Source organism: Canis lupus, chromosome 18, assembly GCF_011100685.1.
Source record: "Canis lupus familiaris isolate Mischka breed German Shepherd chromosome 18, alternate assembly UU_Cfam_GSD_1.0, whole genome shotgun sequence".
NCBI lineage: Eukaryota > Metazoa > Chordata > Mammalia > Carnivora > Canidae > Canis > Canis lupus.
In genome coordinates, this window is record NC_049239.1 from 31,940,091 (window position 1) to 31,953,822 (window position 13,732).

The 13,732-nt window shown below is 53.0% G+C and overlaps 1 long non-coding RNA gene across 1 annotated transcript; it reads right to left on the minus strand.

Annotated features, from left to right (window-relative positions):
* Positions 1–336: 336 nt before the first annotated feature.
* LOC111090933 lies at positions 337–11,040 on the minus strand. The gene is made up of 5 exons (XR_005373342.1): positions 10,942–11,040; positions 4,325–5,970; positions 4,032–4,222; positions 3,499–3,609; positions 337–704 (listed from the first exon to the last, which is right to left on the minus strand). It is a non-coding gene; the product is annotated as an uncharacterized LOC111090933 (long non-coding RNA).
* Between the last annotated feature and the right edge of the window lie 2,692 nt (positions 11,041–13,732).

Consider the following 13,732-nt stretch of genomic DNA (forward strand, 5'->3'; position numbering starts at 1 on the left):
AAATAAAAACTTGAAAATACAAGTAAAATAAAAAGACCACAGATTTGGAATCAAACATCTGATTTTTTTAAAAAGAGTTTATTTATTCGGGGGATTCCTGAGTGGCTCAGCAGTTTAGCACTGCCTTTGGCCCAGGGCGTGATCCTGGAGACCCAGGATCGAGTCCCACGTCGGGCTCCCTGCAGGGAGCCTGCTTCTCCCCCTGCCTGTGTCTCTGCCTCTCTCTCATGAATAAATAAATAAAATATTTTTAAAAATTAAAATTTAAATTTAAAAAAAAGAGTTTATTTATTCATTCACGAGAGACACAGAAAGAGGCAGAGACACAGGCAGGGGGAGAAGCAGGCCCCCTGCAGGGAGCCCGACATGGGACTTGATCCCGGGACCCCAGGACCACACCCCGGGCTGAAGGCAGATGCCAAATGGCTAAGCCACCCAGGGATCCCCCAGATCTGATTTTAAAGGCAGGATTAACCATTAACCAACAGTGGGAAAACAGTGGGAACTTGGTCAGGACCCCCGTCCCCCCGCTGCAGAGTCTCCTCAGGCGAAAGTGAGTTAAAATCAGAGGCGATGCCCCCCTCAGCAAAGAGCAGCCACTAGCGCTGCTGGACAATTGCTCCATCGGGCTGTGTCCTCCAAGGGCACCGGGGGTCTTGGCTTCACGGTCACCTGCGGTCTCCGTTTACAACCTTGGTCATTTGCTGTTGGACAGAAAGAAAACAGAAGTCGCCAAAACACTCTCACAGATGCTCGTGGAATCCAAAGCCAGTAAAACTCAGCCCAGCTCCCAGATAAGGAACGAGTCCTTTGGTTTGGCCCTTTGGGAAATCCGAATTCTGGATCCACCACGCAGCCGAAAACAAAAGAAAAACTCAACTGCAGCTCACGCCTAGCAGAGAGACTTAGTGCTTTCTACCCAATGTATCGTTCTCCGGTCCAAACCAGCATCACGATAGCAGGTTTCAAATTAATGAAAAGACATTCCTTTCCATCCAAGGTACAATCAAGGCAATTTACTTCCAAACATAATCAAGAAATTACGTAAAGGAAGATTAACCATATGAGGAACTTTTCCATGTGTGAAGTTAATTGATTTTCATACATATATATATATATATATGTATGTATATATATATATATATTTTTAATGTTTCCAATAACAATTCTGAGAGACTAGGTTTTCTAAAATATCTCAACTCAACTCTATCTCAAAGGGCACTTCTTTAACGGAGATCACACTTGGCCCCCAAAAGAGCTCACAGGCTCCGGGGGACACTGGGATGCTCAGTGAGTTTGTCACAGGCTGGAGCGGCTGCAGTCGGGGGCCCCGGGGCTCGTGGTCAGGATCCCCTCCCAATCCGTCAAGAGGGGCAGGAGGATCGATGACCACACACGCTCCCGGGCAGCTCGGAGCCACGGAGCTGAACAGCCCAGTGGGGCGACACCCTTGGCAGCTCTTAGAACGAAGAGCAGCGACGGGGAGACTGCTGGCCGTGTCGGTTCCCCTCTGAGTCCCCGGGGCAGAAAACAACCAGACACCTGTTCACCTGCTATAAGCCGGAGGATGGGTGCCCTCCCCCGAGAGCCACTAAGAGCCTTTTGTAGACGACAGACACACTGCCATTGCAGTAGGGACTCACAAAGGGTTCCCTGGCCCCAAATCTCTAGCTAGCGTGTCCATGGCTCCAGAGTCACCCCAGCGAACCCCCGTCTTGCACAATGTGGCAGGATGGCAACACTATGGTGCCGTGGGCAGGCATCGTGCGCGCTTGCTTGCCCAGTATCTTCCCAGTTAGGATCCTTTCTATCGGAGCCTTCCCCGCACCTCCATGGAGTCTGTGTATTGGATGATCTTGCCAATCAAACTAAGAGCATTTATTAACAATCCTTTGTTCCCTATTGGGTTTTATTATTATTAATAAAGGACAGAGGAAACCAACATCACTGCAGTGAGTTGATCTAACCCCCAACCAAAGTCTCAAAAGAGTGGGTCAGGGCCCAACCTCCAGAGCCAGAGCCCCTGGGTTAGGATCCCAGCTGTGCCACTTGCCAGCTGTGTGACTTTGGGCAAGCTGCACAACCTCTCTGTGCCTCGATTTTCTCATCTGTAAGCTGCTAGTAATAATAGCACCAGCCTATTAAAGTTATTCGACTAAGTGTGTTAACATAAAGGACTCGTAACACTAAAATATAGTGAATGCTAATGTGTGCTGGCTCTAATTTTTTTTTTTTAACAACTTTATTTCTAGAACTATCTCCAGGAAATATTCCTAGAAACTCGTGTTCCTGGGTGTTTGGTCCTAAGTGAAGGGCTTTCCATAACAGCCTTTTAAAAATTCAGCTTGGGGCGTGAGGGTGGCACAGTGGGTTAGGTGTCAGACCCTCGATTTTGGCTCAGGGTCGTGAGATCAGGGTTGTGAGATCAAGCCCAGTCTCAAATACATCCTAAAAAAAAATATTTTTTTAAATAAAAATTCACCTTGTTCTCATGTGCCTCTCACCACTGTAACTAATTATAGCTTTAGGAACTCTAGGTCTTTTAAAATAACCATTTCTTCATTCATGAGGATGAAGAAATGGGTACATCCTTCATTACTAGGATGTACCCAATGTACCCATTGTTTCTATTTCCCGTTTCATTTGAGATGATCTCTTGTGGGATAGAAGACAAGCCGTTGGAAGGGGGGGGGCAGTCATCAAACAGCAGGAGAAGTCCGTTGGTTCTCTCAGTTTTCTGGGGGAAATGGGCCAAAATGCCCTAACTGGTAACCTATGTTACTAGGCCCAGAGGCAATGAAGTTTCCAGCGATCTTGGCATCAAGCAAGACCTCGGCCAATGGCAGGGGCGCGGTGTTCTGAGTGCTGAAATGGGTAACGACCCAGTGGGGGAGACCCGGGGCCACACAGGCCCCATACCAGCCGCCCCCGGGCCACCAGCGCTCGGGGACAGACTCGGTGCAGACACCCCCTGCCCCCATCAGCTTGCAATACGGGCTCTCTAATCTTTCTTATTTTTATTTTTTTTTCCTGGCTCTGTATTCTTAAGAAGCCACCCCGTGGCTTGATCTCCTCATTGGTAAAATAGAACACCCGTACCTACTTTATAGGGTTTTGTAAGGATTAAAGAAGTAAATGTACAGAAAACTCCTAAAACAGTGCCCAGATTGTTACAGAATCTAACGATTACGTTTCTTTAAAAAAAAAAAAAATACAGGTTCCTAGGCTTCTCCCCAATTCTAGTGAATCTGAATCTGCAAATCTCCGCCTGGGTGATTCTGACGTGGAGCAGCCTTGGGAACTGCGCATCGGCAACTTGATTATTATTTTATTTTATTTTATTTTATTTTATTTTTTGATTATTATTTTAAATGAAAACATCATCGGGTCCTCCCATTTCAAGCACCTCCAAGTGGGTCAAAAGTCACCCATTTCCAGCTGTAAGAGACAACAAGCCATGGGAATGGGGTGGGCAGCACAGAGACGGCAGTAACACACCGTGCTGCGTGTTTGAAAGTCGCCAAGAAGTTCTCATCAGGAGCAAACACTTGCACCTCTGGGTGGTGATGGATGTTTACCAGGCTCACCGCGGCGCTCACCTCACAATATCTACAAATATCAAATCATTATGTCATACACCCGAAACTAACAATATATGTCAATTATACCGCAATTAAAAAAAAAAGAAATGAGGCCTTTACAGGAAGAAGGGGAAAAAATATCTCCAAATGGCCCAGAAACAGAAATATGAGACCATTTGGGGGATCCAGACCAGAAGTTCTAAATGGGGGCCAACTTTGCCCATTCCTCCCCCCCCCCCGAAGACCAGGGTCCTCCTGCCAGTTTCCGGAGGAGTTTCTGCCCCTCGTAAATGGGAGGGCAGCTCCACGGGCTCCCAGTGGGCAGAAGCCAGAGGTGCTGCTAAACATCCCGCAATGCGCAACACGGCCCCAAAACGTCGGCAGAGCAAAGATTTGAGAAACCCTGATCTGAAGCAATGCTTCTCAAACCTTCCTGTATATACAAATTACCTGGAGATCTCATTCAGGTACGTATTTTGACTCTGGAGATTTAGGGTGAGGCTTTAAGGGAGTCTGCTTTTCTAACAAGCATCGCCAGACACCTGGTTGGAATCATCTCAAACTCCACCCCGGACCTGTTGGCCTGCATCTCTACCGTGACAGTGTCTCTGGGGGGACAAGAGAGTTTGAGAGGCATTGCTCTAAAAAAAAAAAAAAAAAAAAAAAAAATCCAATCAGATTCATACTAATCCGTAAAAGAGAAAGCGATTTTTTGGACATAGTGACAAAGAGTGAGACCGGACCTTAGTGTCTAGGCAGTTTCTCTGTCATTTAAATACGATGGAAAACGGTAGGCATTTCTGAGTCCCTATGTTGGCTTATTCAGGCATTCAGAGGAGTCCAAGCCCCCCAGATTGTTGGGGTGTCCTGGAAAAACCAAAAGGGGAGGGAAGGAGAGAGAGAGAGATGCAGGGAAGGGAAAAAAGGGGAAAAAAGAAAGAAGGGAGGAAGGAGAAAATAAAGGAGAGAAGGAGGGAGGAAAAGAAAGAGAAGGAGGAAAGGTAGGGATAGAGGGAGGAAGAAAGAAAGGAGGAAGGAAAAAAAAACGAAACCTCAGGGTTTGGGAGATGCCCCACTCAAGGTTAAACAAGAAAGTTTCCTTTACTGCAGGACTTCTCAGAGCCTTTAACATCCTACGTGCCATTTGAAATTCAAAGGAGCACAGTTTTTTGTTTTTTCCTCTAGACTATCTCAAGGCCTTGAGGAGCCCCCCTTTGGAAATGCTGCTCCAAGGAAACCATTCCATCCACCTGAGCATGGAAAGGACCGCGCTGCCATCTTCCTGGGCCCCCAACTCCCAGGGCCTTTATACCCCTCCGGAGGCAGAGAGGCCCGTAATAAAGACAGCAGCCACCGTTTCAACCAAACGCGGACGGGACACTGCGCTCCACGCCGACGCGCGTCTTCTCAGGTCACACAGGCACCCTGCCGGGCAGGATCACACTCGGTTGGTGCCCCCAGAAGAATAAGCCCCGGGACGCGGAGAAGAGCGCTCGATGTGGCAAGCCTGGTGCACCTGGTGCTCAGCCAGCTGCCGTCCATGGGCTGTCCCGAGGTGCAAGGTGCAAAGCCCACAGCCCCCAGCCCCCCCCCCCCCCCGACTCCGATCCTGGCTGCAGACACCCGGCCTCCGTGGAGGCCCGGCCTCCTCTTCGCCAGCCGACGGCCTGGCCTCTGTCCCCCGTCAGCACCCAGTAACCCGTAGAGCTGGTGTGTGCTGTCGCCCTAGAGTAATGGGGGCCCCTCACCCCCTCTCCCCGCCAGGTGCAGCACCTGGTGCCCGCCAGCAACCCTCCCTCAACTCCTGGGCACCGAGGAGTAACAGCCCCACCGAGACGAGGAAGGCCCGGCCCGGGGGCACACTGTCCCCACCAGCCGAGCCCCAATTCTGCTCTTCCTGACCCCGAACCTGCCCAGCTCTCAGCCCCGAAGACCCTGGAGCGAACCGTCAAGCACTCAGAGAACCCCCTGGAAGTGGGTGAAGGGGGGCCCAGATAGGGGGTGCAGGCCGCTTGCTTCCCCGGAGAGGCACCGGGGGGCTTCCTCGGCGAGTGTTTCCAGCAACGGGGGTGCCAACCGAGGAGGGCCGCTGTGACACGCAGGGGCGCCGCTCGGCCCGGACACCCGGTCGGGACTCCGGTTCACGTCCGAACGGGGGGCGACAAATGGGCGCACAGGCTCCAGGCTCGGGGGTGCGGCCGGTGAGGCGAGCGCCCCGAATCCCACCCTGGGAGCCACCCAGCTGGGTGGAGGCAGGCGAGGGCCCTGTCCTGCGCTTCGGGCCCTGGCCTGCTTGTCCTCCGGACAGGGCCCGGGGGCGACAGGGGCCTCTCTGTGAGATGGACCACGCGGGCTCCCAGGGCCTTCCGGCTCCAAACTCCAGGTGTCTCTGCAACGGCAAAACCAACATCAAGCGGCCCCTTGGGCGGCCTGTCGCACGTGGAAGGCGACACCCACGAAGCTCGAGGCTTTCCCGCCCGTCGGTTCCCAGCTCCCACTTCCCCGGATCGTGGGCTTCCCGGGTTCCCGGGCGTCTCTGGGGTCTGCGTGTCGGGTACCCACGGGGGTCACATGCACGACCAGAGGCCCGACTCCCCGCGGGCCACTCGCGACCGCGACGAGCCAGACCTGCCCCAGACGCCTCCACCCGCCTGTCACGCGGCCACCGGTACTGGCCACTTGGAAACACGGGGACGCTGTCACGTGGCCTCAGCCAGTGCTTCTTCAACGTATGGGGGGGCGGGGGGGCATTAGTTTGCCTGTTTAATTTCCCATCCAGCTCAGACGGGCGCTTTATAAAATAGAATAAAAGCAAATCACTGAAGAAAAACAAAAATGAGGTGCAGCCCGGGCGTCACAGCCGCTCCAGATCGCGGGAAAGCTGCTCCACGTGGACTGTCCGTCCCCACGTATGGCTTGGCGTGCAGCCGGCGGCTCGCAGCCCCGCGGGGGGCACGGCCCGAACCCCCCAGCTCAACCCCAGACTCCGGTAGGCAAGGTGCGGGTGCCGTGCACACCGGTGGGAGTTAGGGGACTCGCTTCAACCCCCAACCCCGGGAGCCGAGATGCACCAGGTTGGGGCCGGGCCTCGAAGTGAGGCTGGTGCTAGTAACCCACAGGCCTCAACTTGAGAAGAGGGGAGATCGCGGGTGGCTTGAGCCACATCACCTCCACGTCCAAGGCGATGATACTTCATGGGGACCGCGACCCGCTGCCGCCTTGCCTGGAAGTTCTAGACAAACCCCCACGGCCACCATCGCATTTCTCTCCATCCTGGCTCTGACCCCGCGACAGGATAAGAGAAACCCAAAAGGCAGAAACGGGACACTGGGCCTTGGGGCCTCCCGTCCACTCCCCCCACCCCCCCGGCTAACCACCCCTGTGCCCATCAGCTCTGCCTCCGGGGCACGGCCTGGTCCTTGCCCCGCCACCAAGGCCTCCCCGCCGGGTCACTGCAACGCCAGCCACTGAGCCGCTGTCCCCACTTCCCCTGCTGACCCCACCGCCACCATCGGGGAGGATTGGTCCCCCAAACCCTGAAGCACATCCGAGGCTGGCCAAGCAACCCCATGGCTTCCCATGGCGAGACCAAGACCCGGCTCCCCACCATGACCTCTGCGTCCCCGCCACCGGCCCCCCCCAGCCGCCCCCTCCCCAACAACCTCTGCGTCCCCTCTTCCCACTCCATGCATCAAGGCCATCAAGGCTGCCCCCGTTTCAGGGCCTTCGCCTGACCTTTGGCTCAGCCAGGAAGGTGCGCGCCCGGGGCCCGGTGAGCGGGGCTCTGACTGCACCCCACACGCAGCCCGCCCAGCACCCACCAGGACGCGCGCCCTTTGCGCCCAAATGCACCTGCCGCTGCACCTGAACCGGGGCTCCCTGTCACCCCTGTCGGTGATGGGCACCCCGCCCTACTCGCCCACTCTCCTCCGAACGTGGGTGCCTCCAGGTGATAAGCACTCAATAAATATTTATGGACTGAGTTGCTACTCAGTGTGAAAAATAGCTAATTCAGTTTATTTAAAAAAAAAAAAAAAAAGTGCAGTAAAAGGAGCCGAGGGGTCTGTTTGCTGGCTTCCTCGATGATCCTGATGGGAAGAGGGACAGAAACTGTAGTTCGTCGTGGGGCTGCTATGTGGGAGTTCTCGCTGCTTACGGGCTCCGTCCTGGGGTTTCATCCATGAGCCCCAGCCTCGCAGGCGACAACGGACCACAGTGAGCTCCGTGGGTCAAGACCAAACAGCAGAGCGGAATCTACGCGAATCGCGTGGGCCTGCGGGCCGGCCGCCTCGCGGGACCCTGGCTCCCTTCCTCGTGCGCCTGAGCCGGGGCCCGAGCTGAGCCGGCCAGCCCCCCGTGCTCCGGGACACGGCCACCCAACCTGCCCCCCGAAGAACACAGGGATCGAGGAGGCCCCTCAACGGCCACTCGTCAAGGACTCGAAGGCCCGAGTCCCGACGGCCTGGGACCACGATGGGCCTGCTGGCGGCCACCTGCACTTCTCTGAGAAGTCGGCCACCTATTTGCCACCTGCCGACTTCCCAGGAGCAGCTCCGTGTGCCCAAGCGGGGCACTGGTCCCCGAGGGGTGGCACTGCCTTCAACAGACAACCTTCAGAAGATGGGCAGCCCCGTCCGCCCACCTGCGCCAACCGTCAGCGGCCCACGAGAGGGGGTGCAGCGGTGGGAATGCCCCCGTTATCTCGGGCTTCCATCGCTGTGGCAGGGAGGAGCTGCTCTTGTGGGCTCAGAGGGAGGGACTTCAAGGGCTTCCTTGCCTTTCATGTCAGCCCCACGGTGAGCATGTGCCACCTGTCTCGCCGGGAAGCAGGCCAGGCCAAGGATGTGCCATCAGAACAGGCGTAGGGTGCGTAATGCAAATGGCATTTGCCATTGATGCTACGTGATCTAGAGGAGCCGTCCCTTCCCCCACAAGGACGTGGAACTCGGCTTCTGGAAACTCAGAAGGAAAGTCCTTTTACTTCTGCTCTTAGCTGCAAAAAAAAAGTCAGGATTTGAAGCTCCGGGCCCAGCCGGGGCGGCACGAGTTGGCCGCTGGATCTCCCGGGAGGCTGCGTCGACCTGCCTTCCCGGGGCCACAGCGAGGCCCCGTGACGTTCTCGAGTGCGTATCCATTCTTTGCTCCTTCCCTCATGTCTCACCTAAGATGATGCTGGGACGGGCAGCAGACGCTCCAGTGATTCTTAGTGCTTTCCCAATATTTTCTATATTGATCAAATTATTGCTCAAACTGGGATGACTGTCCAACTTGGGGGAGAATGAACACGTGAGTACACGTTTTGCAAAAGGTATTTTGTTTCTTCTTCTGAACCACTGTGGCAGCGTCAGGCTGGTTATGAACGTGACACGTAGCACACGTGAGTTGCACTTCAGCGTGAAGAGAAGAGATCACAGGTGGGGGTGCCATCGGTGCAAGACTCTGTGAACCCCGCAAATCGAAGACAGTGACCAGATAGGCTAGAAGAGACAGGTGCAGGCTGACAAGCACGGAAGCCGGGATGTCAGTGGAGGCGGGTTCCAGAAATACTATGACCTGCACCTCCCGCGGTCCCAGACATAGGAGACGCACACGTGTCCTTAGTGTTTCTGCACCCAGAAGAAGCATCTCGAGTCCAACACCCCAGAGCTCACCTGCACCTCGCATCCATTCTTCTGTGTGTCTTCAGTTGCAACCCCTTCTCCAGAGCTCTGTGCACCTGCACACGAGCAGCCAGGTGTTCAGCTGTTTAAACACAAGCCAACGAGCAACACGCGCCTCTCTGTCGCGCTTCTACTCGGTGGCCTGGGGTAAGCAGAGACTGATGCCACAGGCCACACCACAGGCCACGCCACAGGCCACGCCACAGGCCACGCCACAGGCCAGAACCATGAAAAGGAAGAGGGTTGAATAAAGACAAATGCTGCGTGCTTCCTTTTTTCCCGAGAAAGGTTAACAAACTCAATTCCAGCAAAACGAAAAGGCAACACAGACTAATCTGTGGGATTTGTTGACCTGCAAAAGTAAGTCGGATTCACTGCAAAATGACATATATACGGGTGCATAGAAAATACACACAAAGACGCAGCAGTTGCAGGATGCGGACACTGCAGCCCAAGAATTTAAAGAGAGGCCAAAACTATTTTTTAGGGACTGAAGCTGATTTGGGAATCAACTGACCTTGATTTTCCCAAGCTAAGCCCTCCGTAAGTCCAAGACACCAACCCTCCTAAGACCCCAGGACTTGGGGATGCCCAGGTGGCTCAGTGGTTGAGCATCTGGGCATGATTCTGGAGTCCCCGGATCGAGTCCCACATCCGGCTCCCTGCATAGAACCTGATTCTCCCTCTGCCTGTGTCTCTGCCTCTGTCTGTCTCCCATGAATAAATAAATGAAATCTTAAAAAAAAAATAAAAAATAAGACCCCAGGACTTAGGAAATCACTTCTGCAAAGGCACCTGTTACCATGGTTTAAAATAAAAGGGCTCCAATTGAACACCAATAAAAATAAATTTATAAAAATAATAAAAATAATAAAATAAATAAATAAAATAAAAAAATAAAATAATAAAATGGCCCCAATTGAATACCAATAAAAAATAAATTCACAAAAAATAAAAATAATAAAATAATAAAATAAAATAATAAAATAAATAAAATAAAATAAAATAAAAGGGCCCCAATTGAACACCAATAAAAAATAAATTCATAAAAAAATAAAATAATAAAATAAAATGGCCCCAATTGAATACCAATAAAAAATAAATTCACAAAAAATAAAAATAATAAAATAATAAAATAAAATAAATAAAATAAAATAAAATAAAATAAAAGGGCCCCAATTAAACACCGATAAAAAATAAATTCATAAAAAAATAAAAATAATAAAATAATAAAATAAATAAAATAAAATAAAATAATAAAATAAAATAAATACAATAAAATAAATAAAATAAAATAAAATAAAATAAAATAAAAGGGCCCCAATTGAACACCGATAAAAAATAAATTCATAAAAAAATAAAAATAATAAAATAATAAAATAAATAAAATAAAATAAAATAATAAAATAAAATAAATACAATAAAATAAATAAAATAAAATAAAATAAAATAGCCCCAACCTGTGTGAGAGATGCAAATCCTTCCCAGGTTTCCCCATCCTCGTGGGGGCAGGGACGGAGGGGGAAGGGGAGGAGAATAATTAATGGGGTTTTGTTAAACAAATTACCTCGAGCGTCCTCTCCGCCCCTGGCACAGAAGCCGCCCTCTGAAAACGCTTCTCAATCCAAACTAAAATCGATGCTAATTTCTTCTGAGAATATGGGCCATATTAACACGATTCGGAGAGTCATTGGACTTACTGTTTTAATCCTAACGGGGATGTCAACAGTCTCCGTGCACGAAACGGAGATGCTCCGGGGGCGGGAGGCGAACCGGGACCTGCAGGTCTGGAAGGAGGCGCGTCCTGCCAGACGGGAAAGGCCTTAGCACCCGCGCCTGGGCCGCAGCCGTGGTCCCCGCCCCCCCAGGCCCGTCCCTGCGTCTCTCCGAGGTGGGTTCTCGTCGTCGTCGTCGTCGTCGCCGCCAACCTGCGCTGGGGCCTGGGGGGGCAGTGCACGGGGCGGTGCAGCGGGAGGCGACCCCAGGGACGGGATGAGCCAGGTGGGGGGAGACGTGGGGGCGGCCTGGGGGGGGGGGCCTGGGGGAGGCCTGGAGGGGGGCGGCCTGGTGGGGGTTCTGCGAGGGCAGCCTGGAGGGGGGCGCCTAGGGGGCCTGGGGGGGCAGTGCACGGGGCGGCGCAGCGGGAAGGCGGCCCCCAGGGATGGGACGCACCAGGTGGGGGGAGACGTGGGGGCGGCCTGGGGGGTCCTGGGGGAGGCCTGGAGGGGGGCGGCCTGGGGGGCAGTGCACAGGGCGGTGCAGCGGGAGGCGACTCCAGGGACGGGATGAGCCATTGAGGGAAGACGTGGGGGTGGCCTGGGGGGGGCCTGAGAGGGCGGCCTGGAGGGGTGGGCCTGGGAGGGCGGCCTGGAGGGGGGGCCTGGGGGGCCTGGGGGGGCAGTGCACGGGGCGGTATAGCGGGAGGTGACCCCAGGGACGGGATGAGCCAGGTGGGGGGAGACGTGGGGGCGGCCTGGGGGGGGGGGCAGGTACAGGTGCTGCAGCACAGGTGCTGCAGACGCATGGACCACGGACTCCACGGGAACAGGATGACCAGGGGCCCCTCCCGGGGAGGGTGGCCGACGCCCAGGTATATGCCTTCCAGGAGAGTCGCGGGATCTGCCCCCAGGCACCTCCCCCTCCCCTCCTCCCCTCTCTCCTTCCCCCTCCTTCCCTTCCCTCTCCCTTTCTCCCTCCCTCCTCCCCCTCCCTCCTCCCCACCCTCCTCCCCTCCCTCTGCAGCGAAGCAGCCCAAACAGGGATGCAGGCCGCACATGCTCAGGCCTGGGGCTTCCTACCGGCCGCAGGTATGCAGGCAGGTATCCAGGCCCCCCGACACCCCTGCCACGCAGCAAGCACCCGTGCGCACCCCATCTTCACCTTCTCGCTTCCCGAGCTCCTGTCCTGATGCAACTGGCACGGAGCAGGAGGTGTTTCCTTGGGGTTCCTCTTGGTTCTGTGGTTCACGGAAATGGTTTCACCGTTTTATGGATTTTAACATAAAGTTCAGAGCCGCCTGGGTGGCTCAGTCTGTTGAGCATCTGCCTTCCGCTCTGGTCATGACCTTGGGGTCCTGGGATCGAGTCCCGCATGGGCCTCCCTGCTCAGCCGGAGTCAGCTTCTCCCTCTGCCTCTGCCCTTCCCCCTTGCTCGTGCTCATGCTCTTCTGCATGTGCTCCGTCTCTCCTTCAAATTAACAAATAAAAATATTTTTCTTTTTTAAAGAGTTTTTTTAAAAGATTTCATTTATTTATTCCTGAGAGACACACAGAGAGAGGCAGAGACACAGGCAGAGGGAGAAGCAGGCTCCTCGTGGGGAGCCCCATGCAGACCCGATCCCAGGACCCTGGAATCACCACCTGAGCCAAAGGCAGATGCTCAACCACTGAGCCACCCAGGTGCCCCCATGAAATAAAAATCTTTAAAATATAAATAATATAAATAATAAAAATAATAAAAAATTCAAAAGAGAACAGAACATACCCATTGTGATTTTAAAATGTCGATGATAAAGTTGAAAAGAATCTCAGAAAAGAGAGCAAAAAGGAAAACAGGAGAGAAGAGAATACAAAATAGGACAGGAGGGACTGCATTAGAGTAGCAATCTAAGAAGTTCACCACCTGAAATGTGGACATTCTAGGAGGAAAGAAAAGAGGAAGAGAATTGAAGGAAGAGAATAATCAAAAAATCAAGATAATTTCTCAGAACCATGGACATAGTTTTCTAAATTCAAAGGCTACTGAGTGCCCAGGATCAAAGGAGGGAGATAGGCCTACGTCACTGAGCATCATCATACATTTTCAGAAATGGTCACGATGGCACCCAGTTCCAGAGAGAAAGCCATGAAGAGGCCCTTCCCAGCCCAGCCCTGCATCCCCCTCCCTCCGGGGCCGCCTCTGCCCAGGACAACATGGCCCAGGCCCCTCGCCACCCATCTCCCCTCCAATGTCAGACCGTGTCCCTCCTGTTTAAAACCTTCTGTGGCTTCCACTGCTCTCAGAATAAATACAAAGACAGAGGAATTGGACTCGAAGACACCTCGCAAGTTTGATGACTCTCATGAGCATCAACATTTCTAAATGAGGGGACAAAGGACTGTGCTTTACAGACAGCTACCGAAATGGAGCTTTTCCTCTTCTTGCCTCTCTCGTCGAGGCCTGTCTGCCTTTCCCTTCCCAATTTGGCTTCTGTCATCAGTCCACACTTCCCCATGCAGGTCGTTGGCAATATCAGAATCATGTGACTTGCTCCTTTATGGGATCTTTCATGAAAGAAGTCCTTACAAAATTTCAAAAGAGCACCTGAGAAGTGGGTGAAGTTCCCACGTGAACCAGGTTCTCAACTCTCCAGGGAAGTTACGGTGAGGAAAAGAGGTTGTGCGTGGAACGCGGAATGGCTCAGTTCAAGTCATATTAGGCATCCCAAATTTGCACTGGCCGTTGGATTACCTGAGTCTGAGAAGTAAGAACTTGTATGTTCCCATATATGAG